The sequence below is a fragment of the Hesperophylax consimilis genome, chromosome 25 (assembly GCF_061612785.1).
Source record: "Hesperophylax consimilis isolate HC1 chromosome 25, BYU_Hcon_1.0, whole genome shotgun sequence".
Classification (NCBI taxonomy): Eukaryota; Metazoa; Arthropoda; class Insecta; order Trichoptera; family Limnephilidae; genus Hesperophylax; species Hesperophylax consimilis.
In genome coordinates, this window is record NC_142860.1 from 21698590 (window position 1) to 21713912 (window position 15323).

At 32.0% G+C, this 15323-nt stretch overlaps 1 protein-coding gene across 1 annotated transcript in view; it reads left to right on the forward strand.

Annotated features, from left to right (window-relative positions):
- The first annotated feature begins 13418 nt into the window (after window positions 1–13418).
- Window positions 13419–15323, forward strand: part of LOC149411672 (uncharacterized) — a 40023-nt gene continuing 38118 nt past the window's right edge. Inside the window, exon 1 of the mRNA XM_089646787.1 lies at window positions 13419–13690. The gene's annotated coding sequence lies outside the window, so the exon portion shown is untranslated. The remainder of the gene's footprint in view (window positions 13691–15323) is intronic.

Here is a 15323-nt window from a genome sequence, read left to right on the forward strand (position 1 = left end):
CTCTTTAAGCTCGCTTAATATCTAATATAATATCGACCGGCAAAAAAATTTATAATAAAAAACGATTCTACATAAACATTTTATAGTAGTTTTAGAATAGATGTACATTAAAATTACAAAGATAATATTGTAAATTATACTGCACCTTCTAAAAATAATAAAAATCTTAGACGAACGTCAATTCTCCCAACTCAATGTAAAAAAAACAATGAGGGAGTAAATGAGCTGGTCGGGGAACGATTTTTATTTTATTTTCTTTCGTTAAGTTCTTTAACGTTCCTATCGGAGGGACCCCGGATAGGTGCCAAAATGATACACTTTGAGGATACAGGACTCTTTTTTTCTTTTTCAGATGGATTTTTCTTTATGTAATCGGAAAATGTTACCAGTGATTTAAACTTGCGACGCCTGGGTAAGAATTTACGCATTCACCCACTCAACTACTAGCAAGACCTCCTAGATCACAAGGCCGGGACACTCATTCAAAGCAGCCTCCTAACTTTCCTTTTAATTTATTTTTTCAATTTATTCTTAATTATTTAAAATCTTAAGGCGATGCACTACGTCGTGTCATATTTTGAATCGAGCCGCTATCAATAACACCTTATGTAGATGGCGATAAGGCTTAAATTCCCGTTTCACACCATCCACCTATTTTGATTTATGTAAGAAAAAAACATGGCCAAAAAGTGCCTTTTATTTTATTTTGTGGATGTTCAGGCACAAATATTTAAATGTTTTTCGATCATTTTATAAATAACTTAATTTGCCACATTATAAAATAAAATCATAACCGAAAATGGGTTCGCAAGTAGGAGATTTTGAACTTTAAAGCAGTTTTCATAGGCCTGTACATTATTTTTTTCTGGGCTTATAAAAAGACTTAAAAATACTCGATTATTTCAAAGGCCAAGATGTATTCTACTTGCAGTATTTAATTAAAGCATCTGAAACATTTCTAGGCCACCAAATTTTCAAACCAAAAACACATGATTTTAAATTACTACGTAGTGCATCGCCTTAAAATGTTTAAAAAAGAAATAAAAATACATTTTTTGGAGGTTTTCATACAAGTTAGGAAACTGATTTTAGTGACTATTCCGGCTTATGATTCCGGCCTTGTCCGTCAAAACCTTGAAGGTTTTGACGGTTAAACTGATATGTTTTAAAGGTTTTTAGTTTAAACAAAACAAAAATATTTCCGTTTAAGAAAATAATCAAGGATTTTCATCTAAATATTGTTGGGATGCTGACTCTGAAAAATAAAATTATTGCAAGCATTTATTGGTTTGCCCATTAAAAATATTTCGCCTGCAGCATTTTCCCGTGTATATGTAATAATACACATTTCTTTTCCTTCACCCATACTACATTGGGGATACCATAGAAAAATTTCGCGTTCAGCGCTTTTCTATGGCTTTGCGACTGTTATAACTAATTTTCTGCTTCCTTCGCCCTTTTTACTTGCTCCAGTTAGGATGCCATAGTTCCACAGGTTCTGTGGTTATTGAGGAATTGGAACTTTTATAGGTAAAGCACATCAGCTTGTATGTAAATATTTCTGACTTCTTTCTTGTTCCTTCCCTGTAGCTTTATAAAAAAAATTAAGTGCCCCTCTCCCCTAGCTTGGAAGCTGGCGATACCCCTGCGTAACTTAATTTGAACAATATCTAATATTTATTCAACCATTTGGTTTCTTCAATTTGTACATTTAAAAAATTCAAAACTAAAGCATTTCCAAATAACGACTAGTTCAATCATCAAAGAAGATAAAATTTTTTGAACATCGTTTGATGTTGATTTGAATTTTTTTTTCAAAGTCAATTTTTTTTTCCTTATGTTTTTATTATTATTTTTTTTTTAATTTTAAATTGAGTGTAATAGACTGAGTCCGTTTACTACACACACACGTGTAACAAAATACAGTAGAAATAATGTTACCATAACTGGTAAGTTCGCCAAAAACATACATTTTATGCATGTCACTGTTATTGTACATGTGCATCGTAAATGGACATAACCATCACCATATACATACACAGCAAAAAAGATTCTGTACCCCAAGAAATCCCTTTGTTCTGTCCACTCCTAGAAGGCGTCTGATCTCTCTTAACTTAAACGAACTAAAAACACGGTACCTGCTTGTAACGTGTTAATTCAACATAAAAGTTAACATAAGTGGTAAGTTCACTAAAAAAATAAATATATAAATAATTTTTGAATTCAATGTAGACTGTGACTTTCCTTGTTTTGATGGTCAAGTGTGCAAAATTACATCAATCTTAAAATAAAACTGTAGCTTTATATAAAAATCAAATCAAATAGAGATGTTCTTTTAAGTACGTCTTAATTAATGCACAATAAGATGAAGACACACTACATTAACAATTTTGATTAAATCAATCAAGTTTTTTTAAAGTTAAACACATTAAATATTAAATTATCAGATCTTTTGCGAATAGAATAAAAGTTATTGACACGAAGCGCGGCAATTAAATATTAGACTGACGGAACGGCAGTGTTTGGGCGCGGGACGCTAGATTTAGCAACAGCGCCAAATAATAATTCCAGTCCCACACGGCGTACCAACGTAAGTTACGTTTTTACCTGAAAAATACCCATAAATAATAGGAATTTTTACTTGTACTATCACGTAGAATCATCTACCGAAGTTAGTGCACCTTACCCCCGGACACCCTGTATAGAAAAGGGCTAACTTATCGCTCTTGCGGTATTCCCAGATCAACAGATTTTCGACAAAATTTTTTGCAATAAAATGGTAGGTAGGTCAGATAATTTAAGTGATTGTCTACCTTTGTTTGGATTTTTTCATCAGCTTCATCAATTGTTAATTTTTCTAGCAAGACAGCGCACTCAGAAGCCTGAAAAATATAAGTTTGTTATAACACATAAATAATGCATAAATTTGCACGAAGACTCATAAAAAAATGTTTGTAAATAAAGAACATGGTGTTAGAAAACAGTCCAGGTATAATAATTAAAACATGACTTAATCGAATACTCACTTCATTTTCGCAGTTATCACAAACCTTGGTCAAAATGAACATGTTGATTGCATGTATTACAAATGTGTAAACACAATATCCCAAAAAGAAAATTTTCCTTGGGGTGAATTCTTCTGTACAGATCATGGTACTTAAGATATTCATAAATAGAAACGTGTACACAACCATAAATATAAAAGCCATTGAAAGTATTATTAAAATTTGGGCACCAAAGTTGTCGCTCATCTCTTTAGACAAATCGCAAACCTTGCAATAAGTTTTGATTATGCTTGTCAATCTTTTGATCAACATCTTGTTCCTGATGTTCATGTTGAATTGATTCGTTTTTGATTCGTACTTTAGCTTTGGTGTGATTTCTTGCATCTTCAGCAGCATTTTTGTGAGTTCTTTGTTTATTTCTTTTAAATTTTGTATGGACATCACCACAATTCTCCCGAACATCATTGAGATCACTGTAGCGAAGTAAGTTGGGAGACATGTTGTTACCACCAAGGCATAAGAAGAGTAAGGCTTCTTGCCCCAATGTGCAAAGTAAAACACACTAAGAGAGAAATGGACCAAGTGAATGATTTGAAACAGACACCCTACAAACATATGAAAGATCTTCAAATCAGTGTAGTTCTTAACCACGCCAATTAGTGCAAGATCTTTATCGATTTCGGATAAAGCTTCTACCTTCCTCTTGTAATTGTCGTTCTGTATGTAGATTGTTATAAACAGACATATCATGAATATAACCTCGATGTATATTCTAAGGTGTTCGCTGAATCTTATGAAAGGAACGTCGTTGAACAATTCCACAACAGTTTCACCGCTGGAGACGGAGAATACTATGCAGGCCATGTAGCCGAAACGTATCCAGAAGGCTTGAAATAATGCAAAAGGGGTAGAAATAATACTCTTTATGCTCCCTTTATCTGATATAACACGGTAAGGGGATATTCCTGAGAAGTTTGTAAGGAAAATCAAAGGACTCAATGCATCAAGTGCACTCTTAGCAACAACGTGCTTTCTTATGAAGTTCATTGTCTTATCTTCCGAACAAACTGACTGACTCCGAATAATGTTTTCGTGTTACACGCCAGGGAGTTCTGATAGAAACTGGAATAATGGATTCAATTAATTATCTCGTTTGATAGGTATTCAGGGCTGGTTTCACCATTTCAACTCGAGAGGCTTTGACGTAATCGATTTTAAGTTTTTTTTTTTTAATAAATGTGGTCTTCCTGCATTTGATCGTGAAAAAACGAGAACATTATTAATACCATAAGTACCAACTTAAGATTTTGGTAAACAAACTTTTATTGAAGTTCATCATAATCGTCGTTAAATTAATTGTACTTATATGGAAGGCCGTACAAGTTGAACAAAGAATTTCGGCTTTATCGTCTGTTAAATCTCATGGATTAAGTGGACAGTTGCGTACGAGCAACGCATTCAAAATCTCCTATTTGATACAACCGAGTTCATCAGGTTAAGCCTGTTTTAAGGCCGTTTTAATCATATAAACGCCGCGGCTTGTGGCGTAGCTAAAGCATTCATACAGTGGGAGGGGAGGGGGACTAGGTAAAAAGGGGGGTGGAAAATTAATTACAAAGTTTTTTGGGACCGCTACTTACCACAACTTATTTACATCACATTGATAAAAGAAATGGTGCAAATAATATTGTTGTTTATGCGTTTTCCCACTTCGTGGGCCGGATCGGATAATACTGGTTGAGGGAGACCTTTTAACCTCTGCAGCAGTACTCTCTCGTCGAATCACCTTGCACTGCAGTGGGAGGGATGTATGGATGTCCGTAACTACTTAACATATTGACTTTCTACTCCTTCCTTTGCGTAAAAAGACCCTCCACACAACATCCTTAAAGATGACAGGTCCACAGGAAATTTTTTTCTTCAGGGTCTCATATGTGAAGCTAAAGTAAAAAAAATATGATTTTGACATACTTACCGTACCTACCTAATAATATATGCTCGAAATTAACTGTTTTATTCTGCGACAGATTAATTTTGTTATAAGATTTCTTATTTTAACATTAACAATTTAGATTGAATGTTATTTAAAGAGTAATTAAACACATCTGCTTTTTTAGAAATTTTGCAATTAAAAAGCACCATTCATATTGTCATGCTATGCTGCGCTAGAACATGTGTTATGCCGTGTGGTACTTGAACAAGTTGTGGCGACAACTAGGAAAGAAGAGAGAAAGTTGGGGAACGGAAGGAGTCAGTATTCGTGTTTCGTAACTAAACACAGCTATTGCCAAATCAAGCAAATTTTGTCGACTCAATTTTGGCAACTTGTCCTTTTTCTTTTGCTGTTTATGCCTAATAGTTGCTAGAATACGATCAAAGGCGAACTATTTTCTTAACCTTGCCAATTTTTTTACAAACTACAAAATAATAAACGCTTCCTCACAGTTAATGGAAAAACACAACCCTGCCTCAAATTGAAAAATAAATTACCAAATTAAAATGCTTCCTCGTAATAACGCAAAGTATAGGGACGAGTATCACATTACAAATTGAGATTAAAACGTCTATAAAAGGTATTAGAGATCGAGTTTAGGTACCTATTTCGTTTAACGATCACTTCTCTTTAATTAACCGTAAGCGATTTTTTTACTCAGCAATTATTTGTAATTAAAAATATTAATAAGTTTAAATACTTAATAATTACTCATCTTCTTTGCAGAACTTCGATTATATGATTCTACGCAACTAACTAACGCTAGTTATGCAATTAAATCATAATTTTAATACACTTTAAAGTATCTTTCTAGTCAGGTAAGTTTTTAGATTCTCAGTAGGAGTTAGCGCAACACGGCATAACACCCCAAAAACAAACAACAAAAATATCTTTCTAGTGATTAATTACTATGTTACGGTCCTGAAGCTGAGATCTCCGTTGTAATACAGGGTTTTCCAATAAGAGGTGTTATTTTGATATTCAATCATAAAAGATCAATGGTTTCGTTGCTTGTGTGGCACGTAGCGCCGTCTTGTTGGAAATAAACGTTGTCCAGATCAATAAAATCCAATTCCAGCCACAAAAAATCATTAATCATCTCTCGATAGCGCAATCCATTCACCGTAACTGTTGCTCCAGCCTCATTTTCGAAAAAGTAAAGTCAAATGACTCCGCCGGACCATAAACCGCACCAAACAGTCACGCGTTGAGGATAAAGAGGCTTTTCAACAATAACTCTTGGGTTTTCCGAGCCCCAGATGCGACAATTTTGCTTGTTGATGAAGCCACCGAGGTGGAAATGGGCCTCATCACTCAAGATGATTTGCATTTGATTCACTCAAGTGATTTTTAATAATTTCAATGCGTTGTTGAAGCATGTATCGTTCCATTTTTATTAATGGCGTAGTTTCTACTTGTTTCGTATTCAAAATAACACCTCTTATTGGAAAACCCTGTATAATAGGAAGAGTTTCTTCTTCTTCTTTCATGTGGTGGGGCATCAGAGGGGAACATCTAAGTCAGTGAGTCAGTCTAGGGCATCAGGCATCGCCCTGTGGACCTCATCAATCTAGCTGGGGAATGAATGCAGCGGGCATTCGTTGACCACATGTTCGGTGGTTTGCACTGCACGTCATTCACACATCGCCGAGTGCATCATTTGGGCACAGCGGCTGTGGGAGGACCTTATCCTATTGATGGTGGACCAGAGTTTACGAGGCAGTGTCGGCCGATTGCCACTCTAGTTTTTTGGAAAGGTTTTTGGGACCTCTACTTACAACAACTTATTATTTAACTCATAAAATATTGTGTGACAAATGAGCAGTGCATTGATTCGTGTCAGTATAGAGCGAGACAGATAAACAGAAATACAGAAAAGCCGATGTAGTAGGTAGAACTCCCTCGAACACATCAGCTGTTCGCTAGCAAAGACGTAATTAAAAAAATCATACATCTCACTGCCAATGCAATGAACAAATACATATATGTTTTTAAAGTTACTGATCCTTGGGCTATTGTCCACTCTGTCTGTTCAATTACTATGCCATCGTCTGCATAAAAAATATAAATATTTACTATGTTACCCTTTCAATCTCTTTATTATAATATACTAGTTTCAAAGATAATTGATATCAAATAATAAAAAAATATTTATGAAATGTTGGCGTCATTTCAATTTAAAACCCCTTACTAAAAATCCCGCACATCCCACGGGATTTATGAAGTGTATCCCGCAATCCCGCGGGGTTTGCGTCATACAAACATATGAAACTAACATACAAAACTAACTTATTAAATTTCTTAGCGAGACATATTTCAAAAACACTTTCACTCATAGACATATGAATATTAGTAGACCTGCCCTAAGTGATTAAAAGCGTATTATCCCCACCCCCCATACCGGTTCCATTGGAGCCGGCTGTGCTCGCGTATGGCCTCAAGTGAAATTTGAAAACGTGACGTCATCATTCTTGTGCGAACTATAGTCGAGGCATCATCGGTTCATTTTACGAAATAACACGGCAAAATGTTGACTTGTACTATGAAAACTTGTAAAAATAGATTTGAAAAAGAGAATAAACCCAATTGTCGTATAACATTCCATATATAAGCATTATTTTACTTTATTTTAAGCATATTCACATCGTATATGATTGTGTATTTTATTTTTATTTTTTGATGTTTTTGTTTTCTAATTGCATGTATCTGTATTTAAATTGTATGTATCTGTATTTAATTTATTGTATCTTTATTTAATTGTAGATTTTTGTAATTGTACAATAACTGAGTTTTTTTATAAGTGGATTGTTCTCACGTAAGTGTGATCATCTGTAAAACCCAGTATAAATAAATAAATAAGTAAATAAGTATAATATAGATTAGTTTTAGAAACATATACTATCACATCGAGAAACGTCTGGACGCGAAACACAAAGCTGGTTGTGGTTGGTTGCTGGGAAGTAAATTATGAACATTTACAAAAGTGTCTTAACTAAATACTTAAACGAAATATTCGACTCTGAAAATAGAACCGAATTTTTTTGCCGAATATGGACTTCGCAAATTTGTTCATAACGTGGCGAGTAATTTGCGCTCCCATGTAAAAATGTCTATTCATTCAAAAGCAGATTTTACTTTTAAGAAGTAAATGGTGATATTATAATGCGAGATGCCTATTTACTGTCAGATTGATTTATTGACGAATCACAGTCAGCCTTACTCCCTTCGTTCTTCAACAGTTGATTTTACCCCTCGCCATTATCTTCTCGTCTATTAATTCCTATGTCTGTGCTTTCACTTCATTTTTCAAAACTTCTATGTATTAACAGTCAATTACAATTCGTGAGCATATTATAATTCTTGATTTTAATTTATTTTTTTCTCTCCATTCACTTTCTTCCTTTTATAACTATAACCTACTCATAAATAAATTTAAACTTAAATTCATTGATTTTAACTTAAAATCATTAGTTTTCAGAACAATCTCAGGCGAATTTACATAATGATATTTTATGGACATATGTAATGGGTACTAAAACTATGTAATAACGAAAAATATCCTTAACTTTATCTTATTGTAATGTGTTTGTCTTAATAAATAAATAAATTAACAAAACCTAGTTATAATATTTGTTATAGCAAACAAGGCATCGATTGAATTATTTGTGCACAGTTTAAACGATTCATTAAGGCGATACACTACGTCGTGTAATATTTGAATCGAGCTGCCATCAATAACACTCCTTACGTAGATGGCGATAAGGTTTAAATTCCTGTTTAACACCATCCAGCGGTTTTGATTTATGCAAGAAAAAAACATGGCCAAAAAGTGCCTTTTATTTTATTTTGTGGATGTTCAGTCATAAATATAAAATTTTTTTCAGATCATTTTATAAATAACTTAATTTGCCACATTATACAATAAAATCATAACCGAAAATGGGTTCGTAAGTAGGAAATTTTGAACTTTAAAGCAGTTTTCATAGGCCTTATAAATTATTTTTTTCTGTGCTTTAGACTTATGTAAAAAATACTCGATTATTTCAAAGGCCAAGATGTATTATACTCGCGGTATTTATTTAAAGCATCTGAAACATTTCTAGGCGACCACATTTTCAAACCAAAAACACATGATTTTGCATTACGCTGATGAGTGAGGTGTTAATTTTGTCTAATAAAAAATATCATTCATTCTTAAATAGGTATGTATTACAATTTTTTTAACGATATTTTCGACTTTTTAAATGGCCTAATCTAAATCATCAGTCATCAAAAATACTGATTTCTAGATCAATGAACTCTAATTTGCTTTGAATTTAAGTGTCATTCTCAAAAATGCAACTGACTGTGTGAAGAATTCAGACACGCGATAAAGTACCTACCTATATAATAATGTTAACAGAAAATAAATTTGAATGTCATCCTCAAAATTGGAACTGATTTGTCACTAATTCAGTATCTACTGTGATTTATCACGGAACTAGTGTATTTAAAAAATCTAACTGATTATTGCGTCAAATTAGCAATTTATTTACTACATTTTAGAATTCCTTACACGGAGGTTCCCACCCAGGCGCCGTGGGTTCAATTAATCTCCTAGCTAAGTCCTCATCAACAAGCAACATATTCAGTTTATAATGATGGTAGTAGGAGTTTTTTTTAAGTGTTATCAGCTTATGTAACCCGGGAATGTTAGTCTTTCTTTTAAATACATATTTTTTTAAATACTGCAGAAAATGCTTACTGTCGTGATTTGCCTATTATCGAGTTATGGATGTCATTATCTTATCGACAAACAGAATTTTATGACGTCAACAATTTTTTTATGTAGGTACCGGTTATTGCCGAGGAGTTTTTATTTTTATTTTAGTTTTACAATTTTTAAATGGCGCGCATTCAAAAATATTTGTATTAAAGTAATTTAATTATTTATCATATCTATTAAATTTACTATCTATTAATTCACTATCTATTAATTCGTTATAAATTAAATTTATCATCTATTAATTTATTATCTATTAAATTTATTATCTATTAAATTTATTATCTATTATTTTCTATCTATTAATTCGTTATCAATTAAATTTATCATATTTTAATTTATTATCTATTAAATTTATTATCTATTAATTTATTATCTATTATATTTATTATCTATTAATTATTATCTATTAAATTTATTATTTATTAATTTATAATCTATTAAATTTATTATCTATGAAAATGATAACACTAACCTTAACTTTAAAGGAAACATAATCAGTTTTGCTGATGATACCGTTATATTATTTCAAGAAGAAAACTAGACGGAAACATTTTATGTGGCTGAACAAGGAAGTACACTTCAAAATTGTCTGAAAATTAACTCGCATACCCTTAATATAAGCGAAACTAAATATATAACATTTTCAATGAACTCAAGGGGTCGACCAGTAAAATCACTCGAACTAAATTTTCACGAATTCCGTAGAATTGTTCAATGGCAATTCCCAATAATAGAAAAATCACAAAGCATAAAATATCTCGGGGTAGTAATTGATGAAAATCTTAGATGGGACCTACATATTATATATATTTTTAGGCAAACACTTTTTTAAGTTAATCTCTGGTACAATACACAATCCGCCTATGTTGAAAGAGGTTAACTTTTATGTCCCTAACAATTATACTCGAGGGAGATCCCATGCACTCTTATATGCTCCGAAAGCGAGGACTTCTGCCTATCAGAACGCGCCAATAAACAGAGCGACTCAACTGCTTAACGATTCTGCATTAGCCATCGACATTTTCAATGTCACCTACAGACAATTCAGTAACTATCTTATAAAACATGTGACAAAATAGTAAAACTGCCTGTGTAAACATTTTAATTTGTAATCTTCTCCATGATATATTGGTGTATAACCGTTTCATGGAGAACATGAAAAAATAAATAAATATCAAAGGTATCAAAGAAAAAACTTACAAAACTTGTATATTTCTTTAAAAATCTAAGAAATGTGGTAAATAAAAAGGACATGAAAAAAACTATTACGCATAATGTCATTCTCGTATTGAATATGGAATTAAATGATAAGGATCTGCTGTAATCTAAGTATATACATATATATATAACCTGAATACAAATGAAAAAGGAATCATTAAGACCATACTGAAAGTACCCATAAGAACGCCTTCGATTGAAATTTACAATAGTTTTGATGTACCAAATGTACCAAAAATATATGCTAAAAATATACTATTGAAACTATTCAAAAGTACTGAATCCTTTACAATACCGCGTATTCATCAAACAAGGTCAAATCACAATGACATAAAACATATTCCAGGTCATAAAACCTCTTTCAGACAAAAAAATAATATTTATTTTAAGAGGAAGCTGCAAGCCAAATGTGTATATTCTTGGTATACATAATATCGTAGGTAATAGGCATTAAAATCGCTTGACAAACGGAGTCTAGAAACGTTCGATTTCAAGCAAAAAACTGTTTTTTTATTTATTTTGTAAATAATTTTATAAGAAAGCAAAAAAGTTAATCAAGTGAAACTTTCACAGATAATCTTGGCTACAATACTGTATTTTTTAAAAGTTGTTTCCATTATGCGTTCATACATTTCTATTGAAAAAATATTTTTTTTAGTAGTTTGCATTTATATTTTTTATTGAGTAATTTATTTTTTATTTGTAATCTAATCAAGCAAAACGATAGGAAAACCTTCAATTTATCTAAAGCATATTTTTTGGTATATACACGGTGTCCGGAAACTCGTAGTACAAGCGGGAAACTGGAGAATCTACACCACATGGGGAACCCAAAAAAACATAAAGTTTTTTGATTTGAGCATTTTCAAAAAAAAAAAAAACCAAAAAAAAATATTTTTCCGCTATTTTAGGGTTAAAGTTTTTTCTGGTGTTTAGGGTTGAATAACAGATGTTTTAACCCTGCAGAGCAGAAATATTTTATGATTACACCGGGTTAAATGAAGGGTGATTTCAAAATAATGCTTCAAATCCGAGTTTCTTCATTTGTTTTACTTTCAAATAGTTTTAATTAGTTGGGTACTTTGATCTTCAGTAATAATTTATAAGAATTTGATTAAAAAAAAAAAAAAAAAAAAAAAAAAATCAACTTCAAACTCGATTTACTCGATAACGAAAGCTCAAATAAAAAAAATAATACTACAAAATCGACTCCAAATGTGATGTAGATTCACCAGTTTCCCGCTTGTACTACGAGTTTCCGGACACCCTGTATAATGTTCACCAATACGTTATAAAGTTTAATAAAAATAGTAATATGGCATTAAGCTTCGCCTTAAATGAAAAAACACGCTTTGTAATACCAGGTCCTTTAGTTCATCAATTAATGCTAGTGAGTTTTTTTATAGTATATTTTGCGGAAAACACATTGGCTTCCTTGAATATATTTGTTATAAACAAAGCTAATTTAAAATTGGGGGAATTGCTACAGGACACTACAGGCCGAATGGGGCAATTACTTTTATGGATTTTCAGAAATCCATACAGTTTCGGTGGTTTGAGGATTTTTGTTAAAAAAATTGTTTGGTTATATGAATTATCTTGAAAAATAGAGTTTTTAAAAATTTTTACAGCACATTTTACACTGTCTAAGTATTTAGTGGTGGAGTCCGTTCGTAAAACATTAAAAATATCACTTTTGATGAAGTCTTAAATTTTTGTGTTATAATCACTTTTGTTTAATATGATGACTTTTTTTCTATTTTGTATGTCAATCACTCATAAATAAACAGAAAAATATTATATATGTGTACGGTTATACAGTGCGCTAACTTCGATGGATGATTCTACATGTTGGAATTCTGATGTTTTAATTTCGAAATTTCGAAAAAGTTACTAATTTATATTGTTTAAATATATATTTCTGCAATAAAATACGTTAAAAATATACGATGCCGATGGTTCTTCGAATAATTTGAAGTAATAAAATACTTTAAAGCATACGATATGTATTTCATTACATTCTTCCCGAGCACGACTGAAGATCGCCAACGAGTAAACAACAGTTAACGGTAACTAAAGGTGAACTGTTGTTTGTATGATATCGCACGGTCGATCGATAACTTGTCATCGTTCCCGACCACGACTGCAGATCACGAATAAATAATAGTTCACAATAACTAAACTTGAACTGTTGTTCGTGTGATCTGCAGTCGTGCTCGGGAACGATCAAAAGTTATCGATAAATCCTTTATCGATCGACCGTGCGAGATATCCAGGATTGAAAAAACAGAAATCTTTAAGTCGTCAGTCCTGTGTTAGGTGCTTCACCCAACAAAACAATTCATTTTATTAATATTTTGTTCTGCCTTCATTTCGCCGGTGTACAGTTCGTTGACCTTTTTCGTTGGCAAACCATTGTGATGTGATTTGAATAAATTAATCGAGATCATTAAACGTATGTAATAAGATTGGTTGCCAATTTTAATAACGGGTCTAATCGGGCGTCGCGCAAATCAAAAACAAACCCGATTGTGTTACGTTCTAAACGTGTCATGTGTCGTGTCGATTAACCCTTTAGTTCTTTCAACATTTTTGTTCACTTTGCAATGTTTTCTATGTATTTCAAATGTGCTATAAACACATCTTATTTTTTAGTTTTCCGTGAATACAAAAACTGTTTTAGAAAGTAGATAAAATTATCTATCCAGTGTATGTATTTAAAGTAAACATTATTAATTCTAAAAAATAATTTTTTAATATCAAAAGCGAGAATGTTGTCAAAACGCTTACCACATTTTTACTTAAGGCGATCCAATACCAAATAATGTAAAATCAGGTGTTTTTGGTTTGAACATTTGATTGCTTAGAAATAATACAGATGCTTTAATTAAATACTGCAAGTAGAACACATCTTGGCCTTGTCACCAAACGATCATTTTTTTGATAAGACTTTTTATAAGCCTAGAAAAAAATTAAGTATCAGGCCTAAAAAAACTGTCTAGTGCAAAATATCCCATTTACAAACCCATTTTCGGATTTGTTTTTATTGTATAATGTGGAAAATTCATTTTTTAATTCGATTATCGGAGGAAATTTTCATATATGTACCAGACCTTCACAAAATATGCATTTACGCGTTGTTTATTTTTACACGAATATTGATCGATTTTTGGGGAGGTAAACATTGAATTTGCAATTGTGAAATAACCTCTATGCCGTCTACATAAGGGTTTCACTCTTTTGTATTTAGTTACCGCCCTTTTTACTCCAAACGTAGACAAATTGAGAGAACTCGATGTTTCGAAAACACATTCGTTTTGTTTAGAGAATATCAATGGATTTAAATTTGCTTTGAATATGAGTGTTGTAAAGTAATGGTGTACAGTTTGATTATCTTCTGGAATACACTTAAGATCGGGTATGTTCGTAACTATTCGGGTAAAACCGATATGCTATCTCTGTCCTGTAATTACCGTCATCTATGGAAATACCTTAAAACTATATTAATTGGATAATAACAACTTTGATATACATACTCTACTGACATCTGATGGGCAGTATCGAAACTACAAGTGTCAATTTCAAAATTGGAACTGATCGTTTGGACAAGCCGTAAAACAGGTATCTACCTATAATCAGAAAATTACATACATATCTAAAAATATTATATTTCTACTTTTAAATGTGTATTTTTTAAGTTAAAATTTTTGACGGCTTTCGTGATTTTTCAAGTTTAGTAATGATTGGTGTGTGATTCTATTATTGTAATCTCCTGGTATAAGTTCGAATACAAAACTGTAATTTTTAATTAAATTTAATTTGTTTATTTATTAACGACCTTTTTATGGGCTTTTTTTATATGTATAGTAAAAAGTACCTACATATTTATTACACATAACTAAACTGCCTCAGTAACAATCTCTTGAATTTTTAAGTGATAAATTGAAGACTGACTCGGTATAATTACTTCCCTACATAAGTATTCTGGGCAGTGAGGAATACATATGGTAGTTAGTCACAGAATTTTTGCACTGAAATAAATCCCGACTTCTAGTATTACCTAGTTGAATCCGGAAGCTTATACATTCTAGCAATACCGGACAATCAACTAAATCATTTAGAATTTTATATAGAAATACCAAATCAGTGAAAATTCTTCTGTCCGACAATTTGAAAATATTCATATAATTTAACAGATTGTTGTAATTCAACAAAATGGCTGTAATACCCATTTTAAAACTTAGAAAACGTAAGAATTTATCTTGTATTATTTTGTACATGAACATTGTAATGTGGGTTCCAGACGGGAGAATTTTCCTTAAGTTGACTTGTAAGAAAACTA